The sequence below is a fragment of the Osmerus eperlanus genome, chromosome 11 (genome assembly GCF_963692335.1).
Source record: "Osmerus eperlanus chromosome 11, fOsmEpe2.1, whole genome shotgun sequence".
Taxonomy (NCBI): domain Eukaryota; kingdom Metazoa; phylum Chordata; class Actinopteri; order Osmeriformes; family Osmeridae; genus Osmerus; species Osmerus eperlanus.
Window position 1 is genome coordinate 6,820,501 of NC_085028.1, and position 16,298 is coordinate 6,836,798.

The following is a 16,298-nucleotide window of genomic DNA, read 5'->3' on the forward strand; positions in this document are numbered from 1 at the left end:
TACACACACACACCAGACTGAGCCCTCCGCTCGCTGCATCCTGATTGGCCAGCTCCATATCAAGTTGAACAGTTCTCGATTACATCAAACATAGACATCCTCATTAACCACAACACACCAGGACCCAGGGGCACATCAGGGGGAGGGGCATCATCCTGAGGTACGCAGGGTTTTATTAGCAAGGGGGAGAAGTTAATGAGCTCTGAGCACATCACGTAACCGTTAACAACCTGCACCCTTTGGACGATGTGGTTCTTGTTTCTGGAAACAGAATAGTTAAGAGCAGGTCACACTGTTTCCAGAAGATGCCTCTCTCTCCCGCTCTCTCTCTCTCTCTCTCTCTCTGTCTCTCTCTCTGTATCTCTCCTCTCTCTCCCTTTCTCTCTCTCTCTCTGCTCTGTCTGTCTCTCTCTCCTTCCTAATCAATACCCAAACCGACATGCAGACTTGTTAACCCAGATCACTGATTTGACATTTCTGGAAATCTTAGTCAGAACATTTTACAAGGCTCACTCTATAACCTCTACACGTTGATCCAATACAGGGCCTGGAGACACACACACACGGACGGTGTGTGTGTGTGTGTTTGTCCGTGTTGGGGCAAGGTTGAATTTGCATAGAAATTATAACAACCTTGGCAAGTGTGAATGAAGTGAATCTCAGAATGATGTTTTGGCAGGCATCCCTTTCCTCAGCTTGAGACTGTCTCGGTCCGTCCTTAGACAGCAATACGGGACAAATCCATCGCTCTCTATCTCTCTGTCCCCACCCACGCCTCCTCATCCAACTCTCTCCTCTCTCCTCCCTAAACCTCACCCCATTCATTCCTCTCCTCACTCTCCCTCCCTCTCTCTCTCCCTACTTCTCTCTCTTGCCTATTCCTCCTCCCCTCTCTCTCTCTCTCTCTCTCTCTCTCTCTCTCTCTCTCTCTCTCTCTCCTCTTCCTCCTCATCTCTTTCTCCCTACTCCTCTTCTCTCTCTCTCTCTCTCTCTCTCTCTCTCTCTCTCTCTCTCTCTCTCTCTCTCTCTCTCTCTCTCTCTCTCTCTCTCTCTCTCTCTCTCTCTCTCCTTCTTCCTTTTCCTCTTTCTTTCTCTCTCTCTCTCCTTCTTCCTCTTCCTCTTTCTTTCTTTCTCTCTCTCTCTCTCTCTCTCTCTCTCTCACTCTCTCTCCCTTTCCCTCCTCCTCTCTCTCCCTCTCTCTAGAGTGTTACAGTTTTTCACAATGCTAAAACACATTCTTGAAACAGTCACCCATGACTCAAAATCAAACACTGCTCTCAAATCATAAACAAAGTGATCAAAATTAAATACACTATCAAGCAGCCAGTAAACAATACACCAAAAACACATTGTTCAAAACATATAGTTCTCAGGGAGAAGTTTTTACGTAATCTCAAAACAAATTTCATATTTATCCGTCATTGTCTTTTGATGAACAAAACATGTTCTATATTACGGTAGTAGCTCAAAATTGATCAGAAATTACTACTCTGCTTTGCTCTTTGCAATGTTTTTGCTCTTTCTCCTCCTTGTACCCCTATACAGTACTGTACCCTGCATCTCACTACTCACAACTCACTCTGGTTCTTTGTTGATATGAACCTGCAACCAGTCAAAATCTATTGAGCAGTCAGTACTGTTACTGTAACAAATGGAAAGCACAATGTTCAGGGCCATACTATTTTTTCATTGTACAGTATACAGCCTATGCACTGTACTACAGTATACAATACTACTAAAAGGGACAAAAATCAAAGAAGTAAACATGTGATCAATGTGCTTCTTCTTGTCTTTGGGCTGGGACAGGCCAGAGCACTTTGTCGACATCACAAGCAATATTTTCCCACCTTCAACAACCTGTTTGCTCTCGGAACTGGCTTATATTGGTTGTGTCACATCATTTGAAACAAGTGAAATCAATTTTGAGTGGTTGTGTTTAGTCAATGACATGTTTTCTCTATTTGTATTTGATTGCTGCCATTTGTGTTTACCAGTATGGATGACATGTGCATTAGAGTGCAGAATGTGTTTTTAAAATGAGAATGTGTTTAGAGTTTTGCTGAAAATTCTAAGTGAGATCTGCAAATTGTGTTTTACCATGTGAAATGGTTTAAGGTATTGACAACAGACAGGCACAATTAGCTACATGAGTTCAGGCAACTGAGAACGTTGTTCAGCCAATGGGTTTTAGTGTTTTAGCAATTGATAAAAACTGTAAACCAATCTGTCAGCAGCTGATCAGACCAGTGTTTTTTTTTTAGGATACTGGGTTGAGTGTTACTTTCTGTCTTAAGCCCACCCTTATGTAAGCAGGTCAGGGGCCCCTGGAGGCTCTCAGGGGCTGCTTCTCCTCACTGGGCAAAGAGGAGCAGCTTGGACGTGACATCAGTGAACTGGTACATGGAGCCGTTTCCAACATAGCCTGGGTTACTTGTCTGTCTGTGTGTGAGTGTGTGTGTGTGTGTTGGTGTGTGTGTGTCGCACTGTCATTTGATCCCAGTATTTACAGCAAACAGAGGTGGCCTCTGTCTTACACACACACACACAAGTGATTTACACCGGCCTTTTTACGAGGCTTTTAAAGTTTACAACTCCAAATCACTCTCCTCCGATCCTGGAGACGCCCACTCTCTTTAATCCTCCTACGGACAGACTGACCTGTGGCTGAGGTTGAGAGTGAGACTGGGGCTGAGGCTGGGGCTGAGACTGGGAGCGGGAGTGAGGCCGGGACTGAGGCTAGGATTGAGGCTGGGTCTGGGGTTGAGGGTGAGGCTGTGGGTGAGGCTTGGGCTGAGGGTGAGGTTGAGATTGGGGGTGAGGCTGGGGCTGAGGGTGAGGTTGAGATTGGGGGTGAGGCTGGGGGTGAGGGTGAGGTTGAGATTGGGGGTGAGGCTGGGGCTGAGGGTGAGGTTGAGATTGGGGCTGAGGCTGGGGCTGAGGGTGAGGTTGAGATTGGGGGTGAGGCTGGGGCTGAGGGTGAGGTTGAGATTGGGGGTGAGGCTGGGGCTGAGGCCAGGGGTGAAGCACCTCTAGTGCTCAAAGTCTGTTCTGACTATTACCTGAAAATTAGGCTATGAGGATAAAGAAAAAAGAGAGATGGCGAGACATAGACAGAGACTGAGAGGGAGAGAGAAATAGAGAAAGAGAGTGAGACAGAGAAAGAGATAGGGATAGAGAGGTAGAGACAGAGAGCTGCAGTAGATCTTTGCTGATGGAGATCTGTTCAGGGCTATAACAGCAGCATCAACTATAGGGCTCTCTGAGTGTCTCTGCACCAATCAGCTGATTAGACGACTCACATGAACCAGCATTAGGTGTTCAATAGCTCCCCTGGGACACTTACCACAACTACACTCTCTCTCCCTCTTTCCTTTATTCCCTCTCCCTCTTCCTCGCTCTCTAAGGTCCCTTCATTATCTCCCCTTCTCTTTCTCTGTCTCTACCTCGTCATTTCATTCCCTCGCTCCCTCTCTTCTTCGCACTCTAACTTTTCTTCATTATCTCCAATGTTTATTCACCAGCTACAGTACGGCATAATTACCTTTCAGCCCACTGTCTCTCTGTACTTCTCTCTTTCTTCACCTCTCATCTTCTCTCTCACTTTAATTCATTACCTTGTCCTGTCTGACTTTCTCTACTTCTCCCCCTCGTTTCCTCTGCAGGCGGAGATATTGAAGGAGCTTGCAAGAACACGGTGATAGAATAGGTCAGGACAGGGGAGCAGGGTGAGGAGGAGGAGGTGGAGGAGGAGGAGGAGGAGGTGGAGGAGGAGGAGGGCGGGAGTTCATGCGAGCCGCTCATCCAATTAACTTCATACAGTTGCCCGTTTTGCAACACAAACGAGCCACAGACACACATTCAGAGATTCCTATTGTTAGACTTCTACTTTTGCAGATGGTGTCTCATGTCAGTCTAATGGGCAATCACAGATTTTATAAGAGGATGCACACAGGTATTTTGAACACAACTCAACACATCTATTATAATTTGGTAATCAGTAGATGACTCTTTTTCCTGGTGGTGTGTGTGTGTGTGTGTGTCACCGTGTGTTAGTCATAGTCATGCATGTGTGATAACTTGTCAATCTCTTCAGATGACTGTACCAGAGACACCTTTCTGCATGTCTTTTTTGCTGTCTTTCTGTCTGCTTGACTGTCTTTTTAACTGTTGACTCACATAACTGCACAAAGTACTGTCACACTACAAACAACGAGGTAGTGAGAAAGCTTGAAATAGCAAGGGATGCCAATCACACTCATAATCGAGTCACATGACCCGGTGCTTCTCAGTCTCTGTCTCTAGGAGTTCTCTAGCTGTGGTCTCTAGGAGTTCTGGAAGCGAGGCAGAGAGGAGGGTGAGACGTGGGCTGCTCTCTTGGTGGTGAGAGGGCTCTCCACACACACACGAGGACAGAGACCTGCTCCTCTCACAAATGACAAGATATTGAGATAAAAGAAGCTAATTAGGACATTATGATACTCGTTTCTGATTGGCTCTGGCACACTGCTTTTCAGCCGGCCAAACAACATATTGATTAAGCACCATTACAGTAACATCATTGTGTGTTTGTGTGTCTGTATGTGTGTCAGTATCTGTGTTTTGCGCACGTGTGTGTGTCAGTGTGTCTACATGTGTGTGCATTTGTAGGTTTGTGAGTTTGTGCCTTATCTAACCATAGTGATTGTGGTTATAGATTTAAACTCTCATTATGTTTTGCTGTGCTAAGATATAGATCTGTACGTTATAGTGACATTTATGTTGCAGATGTAACCAAGGAAACATGTATACTCATTAAAGCTTCCCACTGTTTCCTTGCAAATTTATCTCCTGCAGCGCAGATACAAGAAACAGCACAAGAAACATCCTCTATCATTGATCAACAGTGCTGTTTAGAGCAGTGTGTGTGTGTGCATGCTTGTGTGTCTGTGTCTGTGTACTGAGGAAGGCTGTTAGACACAGGAGGATAATGATGGCATTAATGGAGGTGATAGCTCATCCAGCCTGCTGTTAGAAAATGGCCCCTGGGAAGCTGTGTGCGCTGTATGTGTTTTTAGCTGTTTGTGTCTCTTGCAATTTGTGTGTGCGTGCATGCGTGAAAGTTGTGTATACCTCCCTACCACTCCATATAAACTCCTGTACCATTCAGTTCATCACCTGGCGGCGGCACACACACTTGTGCTACACAGCTGAAGCTTGCATGTGGGAGAAACAGCTGCAGTAGAGGCAGGCTGCGGTAGAGGCAGCCTGCAGTAGAGGCAGCCTGCAGAACAGTCAGGCTGCAGTAAAGTCAGCCTGTAGTAGAGTTAGCCTGCAGTAGAGGCAGCCTGCAGTATAGGCAGCTTGCAGTAGAGTCAGCCTGCAGAACAGTCAGGCTGCAGTAGAGGCAGCCTGCATTAAAATCAGCATGCAGTAGAGTCAGCCTGCAGTAGAGGCAGCATGCATTAAAGTCAGAATGCAGTAGAGGCAGCCTGCAGTAGAGTCAACCTGCAGTGGATTGCTGAGTCTGAACAAACAGTCTGAAGAAACACGCTGTATATATCGTCCATTTGCTAAGGGATTATATGACATGGCTGTAGAACACAGAGTCAAGCTAGATCATGAGTTTGAATGCTGATGCAACCAAATGTACCACATGTGTCATGGTGTTTCCCAAGGCCACGGTACATATATGTTCAGTGATTATTACCGGGAACGTTATTGTCTGCTTCACAATGCTGCTCACTGCAGACGGCTCCCTATAGGACCAAAGAGATCGACGCAGCATCACAGAGCACGTGCAGTAGTTGGACAGTATTCATTACAGACCAGCCGGCTTATTAGACGCCTTGTCACCGAGGGACAAGGTCTATCAGAATTGCACAGAGGACTCTTCTTTTAACTCCCCCCCCCCTCTTTGTCACTCACTCTCTTTTCTTTCTCTCCCGCTCTCTTGAATTATCTCTCTACCGTGTTTTCTCTTTCCCTTTATATCTCTTTCGTTATCTTTTTTTGCTCAATTCCTATCTCCCGCTGCTTGCCTCCCTCTCTGTATTACCTTCTCTCTTTCTATCCCCTCCTCCCTATTTTTCTTTCTCCCTCTCTTTTTCCCCCAGTCACTCATCTTCTCTCACACACACACAGTGGGAGTATGACTGAACATTGTGGTGAACTCAAATTCAATTAGATCCACTTCCACACCCGCAGCCTCCCGCTGGTTGACAAGAAAACGAGCCGAGCCTCAGGTCTGCTTCCTGGATCAGAGTATGGCAGACATCCCACGTCTCCCGGAAGGTCCGGAAGGGGGGGGGGGGGGGTGGCTACCTCCCGGAAATGAGTCTCTGCAGGTTGGGATGTCTGGTATGGTTAGCTACAGAACACTGTGTTTGCTACAGAACACAGTGTTTTCTAAAGAACAATTTGTCAGCAAAAACACACTGTTAGCTACAGAACACTGTGTTAGCTACAGAACACTGTGTTAGCAATAGAACACACTGTTAGCTACAGAACACACTGTTAGCTACAGAACACTGTGTTAGCTACAGAACACACTGTTAGCTACATAACACACTGTTAGCTACAGAACACTGTGTTAGCTACAGAACACACTGTTAGCTACAGAACACTGTGTTAGCTACAGAACACACTGTTAGCTACAGAAGACTGTGTTAGCTACACACACACACACAGACACGCACACACATCATGCACACAGACCAGCATCCCCGTTCCCAGAGGGAGATATTTTTAGAGGAGTCACTTCATCTGAGTATCCGGGTCAAGTACGAGCTAGTTAACGACCAGTTGAGGGGGGAGAGAGAGAGAGAACACACTGGTTTCTGCTTGTGAGACCTCCAGAGCTGCTCAATTAGTGATCGACTGTGTCTGTGTGTGAGTGTGTGTGTGTGTGTGTCAGTGTGTGTGTGTGCGTGTGTGTGTGTGTGCGTAGGTAATTAGAGCCTGTGTGGAGTTTTAGTCTAATAGCTGAGAGCCCAAAGGAGTGTGCTGATAGCCCCGTTGTCTCCCCACCCTTGCAGCACAGTCTTCCTCTCACGTCAACCACACTTCCTCGCATTCCATGGTCTTCACGTCGTCTATACCACGCACAGAGAAAAAAGACCCATTGAGATCTAGCTCAGGGGGAGAAATGAGGGGAGGAGAAGAAGAAGAGAGGAGGAAAATGGGGAGAGAGGAGGGGAAGAGAGGAGAGGAGGGAAATGGTAGGGGGAGAGAGAGGAGGGATGGAAGGAGTGGTGGTGAATCATGTGACCAGCTTCATAAAACCTTTACCTACATGCTCAGAACACACAGGGTGCTCATCTAGTCTCCTGTGGTTCACCCTGAATTATTCATACAGGATGATTAAGTCTCTAAGCCATACATGCACAGGTGCATGTGTACAAACACACATAAACACAAGTACACACATACACACACTTAAGGTTCAGTTATTCATAGGGTAATTACAAGCTGTAGGGAGGTATGCACTTTGATAGTGTCTAATGACTACATGCTGGCTAGGCTATCTTCAGAGCAGTGTCTATACTGGCTTTATGAAGTGTCTATACTGGCTATATGAAGTGTCTATACTGGCTATATGCAGAAGTAGTGTGTGTAGACTTGCTAGTGTGTGCTGAATAGTTGTGTAGATTGGCTAGTGTGTGCTGGATATTATGTTTTCTGGCTTGTGTGTTTTCTGGCTAGTGTGTTTTCTGGCTTGTGTGTTTTCTGGATTGTGTTTTATACTGGCTTTTGTGCATGCTGGGCATAAGGGCTGTGATAATGTGTTGGCTGGCCATTGTGCATGTTAGTGTTTAGGGGTCTACGCATACACAAAAACACACAAACACACCTTTCAAACATTATTAGGGGATTTAAACAGGTGCACTTAAGTCCTAGACAGTGGCTTGGCCTCCTGTGAACAGCTATTCATCTTAGAGGAGGAAACAGCTGTTGTATAAACAAACAGGTACTTTTTAAACACTCACACACACACACAATCACACCACAACACAAAAAAAACCGGTTGAAGCTGTTTTTAACAGCGCTGCCAGACCTAGTTAATATTCCTGCTTCTTGTCTCCTTATCTGTAGAGAATAGAGCTTCCTGTGGAGGGTTTGACAGAACTGGATTATAGAGAAGGGGGGGAGGGTGTGTGGGGAGGTGTTTGGGTGTAAGGTGGTGTGTGTTTGTGTAAGGTGGTGTGTGTGTGTGTGTGTGTGTAAGGTGGTGTCTGGTGTAAGGTGGTGTGTGTTTGTGTAAGGTGGTGTGTGTGTGTGTGTGTGTGTAAGGTGGTGGGTGTGTGTGTGCGTAAGGTGGTGTGTGTGTGTGTGTAAGGTGGTGTGTGTGTGTGTGGGGGGGGGGGGGGGGGGTGGGGGTGGGTGGGGAGTATGAGAGTGGTGGTGGAGGTGGGGGGTTTTAGGGGTGTGTATGGGTGTATGTGTGTGGGGGGGTATGAGAGTGGTAGTGGAGGTGGGGGGTGTTAAGGTTGTGGATGGAGGGCGCCTCAGGCGTCTCTATATTCTACTTCATGCTCCAGGTTCCTTTCTGTTGAGCCGAAACAACACGAACACAGACAGCACACTCCCATCGTGTCCTCGGTGTAGCACTGTGGATTGGAAATTTTTGACATTTTATTCATTTGGCAGATGCTTTAATCCAAAGTAACAAGTAGTGCATGTAGAAAGTACCGCAGAAGATCAAGGATCAGAAGTCCAGAGTTCTAACTGTATTAAGGAGGTCAGAGTCAAGGAATGGTCTGTATTTATAAGCCAGTAGCCTTAGTTTGGAACCACCACTATTATGTTAAAATATTTCACAACCTTTGTACAACCTCTGTTCAGTGGACAGTACATCTATCCTCTACAAATACACAGCTCTGTAAAAACACAAGCTTGCTAATGTGTACTTGTCCGTACTGCAGACAAACACAATTGCCGTAGACTCCATGAAGATGGTTTCAGGGCGTTGTGGCAGATGGCCAGACAGGCTGTCAGTGCAGTACGTACATTACAGGAAGAGAGAGGTATGGGGAGAGAGGGATAGGGTAAAGGAGCCATATAGGCCTGTGACAGGGATGGGGGTCATACGTCAGGTGACTGAGACAGGGTCAAAGGTCATCATCGAGGACAGGAAATGTGTCTCTCCTCTGTCATCACTGATCCAGCCATACTGGGATGATGACACACACACATACACACACACACACACACATATGCTATTGTGTTTCAACTCCTTTGTGTCAGAGACCAGAGTGTGTGTTAGAGATATGTTTGTCGGTGGAAGCACATGCCTCCAAATGGCTGCCATTTAGAGAACAGTCACTGTTTGTGTTCCAACTCTCTCTCTGGAGAAGGTGGTTCAGAGATTGTGTGGTCATTTTTCAGCAACACACACACATAAACACGCACACACATAAAAACCTCAACACATACACAAATGCACAGACAAACACATACAGACACTCACAAACACATGCAGTACACCCCCCCCCCCCCCCCACACACACACACACACACAGAAACACACACAACCCCCGCACGCACACACACTCACTGATCCATGTATCTACCAAAAGCTAAAAGCCAGAACAGCCATAAACATTCCATGGTCGAGATCACAGTGGAGATATCAGCCAGGAGAGACTGGCTCGACCGTTTCTTTCTTCTTACTCTGCTAACTCTCTCTGCTGAAGTCTGTGGACAGGCAGGGTGTGCCTGGGGGATGCTGATAGCTAGACTGCCAGAGATCTATGGCTGTGTCCATAGTTATGTAAATGTTTATGGTACAGTAGCTCATGTTGCAAACACAGACACCCTTGGTAGACATATCCGTTTCGCAGTATTTTATGCTTTTTAATTTAGGAACATGTCTACTTCTGCTTTAACTCATTTAGCAGATGCTTTTATAATCTGAGTTCCAGCAGTATGTTTGGAGTCAAGGAATGGTCTGTATTTACCAGCCACAGCACAGAGAAACCACTAGTGTTCCAGGGGCTACAGCCAGTCCTTCACCCCCCCCTCCCCTGATATCAACCCCTCCCTGGACGACCAGTGTCCCTACCCCCCATTGAGCCAACTGGCCCCCCAGCTAGCCCAGACCTGGAGAGCGATGAGCCACCTGTCATACAGTCACACTCCCCATCTGTCACTGGCTCTTTGCCCATGTGGTGAATGTGCCTTCCTGCCAGCGAGCCATCATCCTGCCAGTCCCCCTACATTACACCCTCACTTTGATCCAGGTGTAGATGAGTCTCCCTGGGGAGGAGGAGGTGCCAAGCCCCCTGCCACCTCCTCCTCCTTCCCCTCTGCCACCTCTAACACCTCCACATTGCCCCCTGCCACCTCCTCATCAACCCCATCCTTCTCCTCCTTCCCCTCTGTCACATCCAACACCTCCACATTGGCCCCTGCCACCTCCTTATCCACCTCCTTCCTCTCCACCTTCCCCTTCTTCTCCCCTGCCACCTCCTCCTCTTCTACCAAGTCCTCATCCTCTACAATGTCTTACTCCTCTTTGTGCCTCTCCTCCTCCTCTTCCTCCCCCTGCTCCACCTCCTCCCCCTATACCAGGATGCTATGGTAGACTGTGCTGTATCCCGGACATCACTGCTGGCACCACCCTCCCATGCACACATGGACACACACTCACAGCACTCAGAAAGCCTGACATATATAGCGTCCAGAGCACATACAGTTAATAACACAGCTCACTGCACTCTGGAAATCACTTCCCTGTCTCTACAGAGTTAATCAACTGCCTCGCTAGCCTGCACGTGCATGTCTGTGTCTGTGTGTGTCTGTGTCTGTGTGTGTGCGTGCTGGTACGGCATGTGTCTGTGTGGTGTGTGTGTCTGTGTGTGTCTGTGTGTGTCTGTGTGTGTGCGTGCTTGTACGGCATGTGTCTGTGTGGTGTGTGGTAGGTGTGTCTGTGTGTGTATGGACTACATCGTCCAGTAGTCCATCTCCAGAGTATGTGAGCTGGGTTCTGGTCTGTCTGCTCCTGCGGTCGGCTCCTATCTCCTCCACAGGTCACAGGGTCCTCAGCCTCACACAGGGATTACTTCCTCCCGCCTTCTCCGCCGCCTCTCTCCTCCTCCCCCTCCCCCTCCTCCTCCTCCCCCCCCCCACCTCTTTCTGACGCTCCTTTTATCTGCCTCAAACACTCTGACAGCCTGCTGAAACGGGGGCTATTCCACTGGCCGGGTCAGACACTGCTGTCACACACACCCACACACACACACACACACACACACACACACACACATACAGAGGCTGAGGCACACTCATGCTTAGGGACCTTACAGCAGATCACGCACTCTAGGCAGGCACAGGTCTGGTTGGTGCGAAGGGCATGATAACTCCCTCCTTCTCTTCAATGTTCCTGTCTCTCTCCATCCACCCTCTCTCCCTCTCACCTAATCTCTGGAACCCCCCCTCCTTCGATTTCTCCCCTTCTTCCTCCCCCTCTCCCCCGTCAGACAGACAGGGAGTCTTCTCTTTTCCAGAGGGCTTTAACCTTTACAGCAGCTCTGTTTAAAAAGGCCAATACAGCAAAGACCCTGTTTGACTGCCTGTCTGTCTATCTGTCTATCTACGTGTCTGTTTATCTGTCTGTCTGTCTGTCTGCCTGTCTGTGTCATGCCCTCTACCTCTGCCCCCTAGCTGCGTTTTTTTGTTTGTTTCTGTGTCTCCCGGTGGTGGGTGTGGCCTGATCTCCGGTTCCCAATAACCCACATACACTGCCTCAGTCTCCACACCTGTCTCCCATCAACTCATCAGCCCTGCAGTATATCAACCCCGGTTTTCACATCATTCATTGCCGGATTATAGTTTTTGTCTACCTTGGTAGTCATGCTCTCAGTTACCTATTGAATATAGTCAAATGGAAGTGTTATGTTAGGGACCCAAGTGCACTTGGGTCCACCACCACCCCCGTAACAGTCTGTATGTCTGCCTGTCTGTCTGTCTGCCTGTCTCTTTATTGTAAACAAAAACATTTTTTTTTATCTGTTCGAGTCCACTGTAAACAACAGATGGTTGGAGAACTGTGTGTTTTGACACTGCCCGTGTTTAATAAACTGTGTTGTCTCACTTTAACTATCAGAGAGCCCTTCAAGCCGAATTATGTTTGGGACGCGAGGCCAATGGCAGGATATCAAGGTTGTTTATTGCCATCCAGAATAAGGGAGGGAGAGATAGGGAGAGAGAGAGGATGTAGTCAATAGGGCTGTAGCTGGAGTCGGTGGTGGTGAAGGATTTAGCCAGAGGCAGTGTCTCTGCAGTCTGTGTTCCACATCGCCCTCTGGTAGCATGATGGTAAATCGATAGTTCATGAGCTACAGCCATCACTCTGTCCTCTCCTCTCTCCCCCTTTGCTTCTCTCCTAGACTCTCATCTATTTTCCTCGCCTAAACTCTCTTCCCCTCTCCTCTTCTCTCCTCTTCTCTCATCTTCTAAACTCCAAGAGGTGACTGAGAGAGGGAGGGAGAGAGAGAGAGAGAGAGAGAGAGAGAGAGAGAGAGAGAGAGAGAGAGAGAGAGAGGGAGAGAGAGAGAGAGAGAGAGAGAGAGAGCGAGAGAGAGAGAGAGAGAGAGAGAGAGGGAGGGAGGGAAAGAGAGAGAGGGGGTGAGAGAAAGAGAGAGTAAAGAGATCCTATCAGCAGAATAACTGTTGTTTAAGTTGAAGAGGAAACAACCTCTCCTTTCTGCTCCCTGATTGGTTTAGCCCGACGAGGTTTGGGGTTTTGGACACAGTTTTGCACCATATGAAATACTTTCCTTGAACACAGTATCTACTGCTGTTCCAACTTGTTGGATGTCATCTCTGCCAGAAGGTTTTTCAGTTTTTCTCTTCCACCCTGCTTAGGTTTAATGCTCATGGCATTAAACAGCTTCTCTTTCATGGACTTGCTGGATCGATACGAATCACAAGATCCATCCACAGACTAATTAGCTCATTCTTTGAGGGGAAGATAACCTTGGTGATACCACAACATTACAGTGAGACCGGGGTGTAAAACATCAGCATAATAACTGCTTTCCATGCTTCTATCAAACCTTAATAAAGCAGAGTTCAGCTGGGTATCAGCTGGAAGGAAAGTGTCTTGATGAATAATGAACTGGGTTTCACCCCAGGTTAGACTGAGTTCTAGCTGCTCTTTCTCTGAATGAAGGGAGGAGAGACAGACAGCCAGGTCCGTCTGTCTCTGAGTGAAGGGAGGAGAGACAGACAGATAGGTCCCGTCTGTCTCTGAGTGAAGGCAGGAGACAGACAGACAGACAGGTCCGTCTGTCTCTGAGTGAAGGGAGGAGAGACAGACAGACAGGTCCGTCTGTCTCTGAGTGAAGGGAGGAGAGACAGACAAATAGGTCCCGTCTGTCTCTGAGTGAAGGCAGGAGACAGACAGACAGACAGACAGGTCCGTCTGTCTCTGAGTGAAGGGAGGAGAGACAGACAGACAGGTCCGTCTGTCTCTGAGTGAAGGGAGGAGAGACAGACAGATAGGTCCCGTCTGTCTCTGAGTGAAGGCAGGAGACAGACAGACAGACAGGTCCGTCTGTCTCTGAGTGAAGGGAGGAGAGACAGACAGGTCCATCTGTCTCTGAGTGAAGGCAGGAGACAGACAGACAGACAGGTCCGTCTGCCGCTGGGTTCAGCCTGGGTTGCCTCAGCACCACAGCTCCCTCCCTCCCTCCAGAGACAGGTTGACAGACAGATAATAACTTGGACCGAGGTTGAGCTCTCCTGACCACAGCAGAAGATCCCTCCTGCCTTTCGCTCTCTCCGCCTCTCTCTCCTCTCACTTCCTGTCTCTCGCTCTCTACGCCTCTCTCTCTCTCTCCTCTCACCTCCTGTCTCTCAGCTTCTCCCTTTCTTCTCTCTGTCTTCCTTAACGACTCCTTTTCTCCCAGTCCATCACTCTCTCAAACTCTTTCATTTCAGCTCCTCTCTGCCCCCTCTCTCTCTCCCTCCTCTCCCTCCCTCGGTCTGCCCTTCAGCTTGACCGCACGTCTCCGTGGGACCGCTGCGACAGGGTGATTTGGGAGAGGAGGGGGAGAAAGAGAGAGAGAGAGAGAGAGAGAGAGAGAGAGAGACGAGAGAGAGAGAGAGAGAGAGAGAGAGAGAGAGAGAGAGAGAGAGAGAGAGAGAGAGAGAAGGAGGCAGTTTGAAAGTGTCAGGATCAATCCCTCAAATCTGTCCAGGGGAGAGAGGAGGAGGGAGCAGGTGCTGTTGGTGGTAGAGTGGCCAGCTTGTCTCCATCTACGCACAGACACTCCAGAATCCATCATTGGTGATGTTAGCGGGGTTTGCTCGTTTAAGATTAGCAATACTTAATTTATAATAAAGTCATGTAGTTCTTGGGGCACCACCTCTTATTGTTAAAGGGATAGGAGGAAACCTTATTGAATAATATTTAAATAATAGCCTTCGTAATAATCAGTCTAATCTTAAGGAATGAATTCGTTCTAAGAGTAGAGCCAATCGTAACATCAGTGAACACGCACGTCAAAATATCTTTACAATGAATTTATTCAAGTAAGGTAAACAGATCTTATGAAAAGTTGGATTATGGGTTTGATATGAGAGATTGGTTTCAATGAACAGAATGAAATGGTCTAACTTAAAGAAAGGCAGAAATTGTACAGTCAGTGATTACATCCTTACAAATCATAAACAGAGCTCACGCCAATGCCATGTCGAGGAGGAAAGAGCGTTAGCCATAGTTACGTTTGATCAGGGGTTGATCAATGATGTTGAGGGCGGTTTGCGCCAAAGGTCCATTTGAAGAATCTGAAGTCACAGCGCGGCTGCGCTGGGTCATGTGACTGAGTCTGCGGGATCTCAGTGAAGTCGCATTTGGAATTGCGTTTTTGGTTCTCCTGTTGAAACGTCCCGATAGTGACGCGTTCACTATGAAGTTGAATCTCAGGAGAAGCTTGGCGACGTCCTTTGGAACGCCAATCCTGATGGCGTTCATGCCATGGTCGGTTTCGCTGGAGTCAGAGATTGATGGTCATCTTAGGGCTTTATACAGTTCGAGGGAGGACCCGTCTGGGGTCAGATGTGGATTGGGGGAAGTTGGGTTCTCAACTCCCCCCTCCTTCCTTCACACCTACCAAAGGTGTGATCTGATCTTTGGCTGGTTCATTCGATGGTTCAAATATTGTTCTGGACATCTTGGTACAGTTACAAAATATAGTTGAATGATTGTTTTATTATGATAGCTTCGTGTAGATACCAAGAATGACGTGGTTATCTTTCAGGAAGAAGGAGTTGTTACTAGAATCAAGATTTCAGTGAACACAACATTAAAACAAAGTAACAAACATAACACAAATATCCCTCTCATAATTCTCCACCTTGTACTCTTGTGGTAAAGGTGAAGTCTCAAGACTTTCCTCAAAAGTTCTGATCAAGGTATGTTCTTTGTTCAAATCGCCGCCGAAACGGATAGCAAATGGTCGCTGGAGACGTGTTGTCTAAATCAGGCCCTTTGAAGCTTGCAAGCTAGCAGGAGGGCTGATTAGGTAGATTGGGGAGGCCCCCCCCCCCATTCTATGGTTCCTTTGCATCGGCGTTTGGTGGGTAATCAGCATACTGAGGGTGTCACAAGGGCTGATTCTGATGTGATTGAATCACTCTTCAGGTGTGGCAAGATGTTGGCTCCGTGTGGTCTTGTGGACCTCACTACAGTGAACACTCCACAGCACACAAGAACTCGTTCCTAAGGAGGGCTGGGGAGCCTTCTAGAACGTATGAGTTCCATGGGTGGATGGGGGTTGTGTCATTTGTGGGGTCGATTTGATCGATTTGCCGCATAGATCTGAACACGGTAAGTCGCAAATCATCACGTAACCATGGAAACCGTGACAGAAAGCGTTTTGTTGCATATTGTAATGTGGGAAATCGTGCCATGTTTCATTTATGTGCTGTAAGTTGATTCAAAATCTTTGCAAGTTTAAATTGGCATCCATCCCGAACCCTAACCCTATTCAACCAGTAAGACAACCAGTAAGGCAGCAAGCCAGCCAGCCCTCAAAGAGAAACTGACATTAAAGTGCCAGAAGTGGAAAAGACAATGTCCAACGATAGTGTGTGTGTGTTCGTGAATTTTCCCTTGCAAATGAGTCGAGGTGAAGGAACTAAATGACCTCACAATCAGTGCTGTCTCCACGTCAACATCGCCTGGCAACCATAGATCTTAACCCTCCTCCCTCTCCATGACACCCATTACTCATCCTCACGGACGACCCGTCACGATAACACACTTCTTTTTCACCTCTGTCAGAGACGAGGGGTAATTTTTAACCTGACACTTC

General features: G+C 47.6%; 1 protein-coding gene across 1 annotated transcript in view; it reads right to left on the bottom strand.

The window, feature by feature from the left end:
- The window catches only part of LOC134029172 (glutamate receptor ionotropic, kainate 4-like), a 98,459-nt gene that overhangs the window by 30,273 nt on the left and 51,888 nt on the right, over nt 1-16,298 (bottom strand). The window lies entirely within an intron of this gene.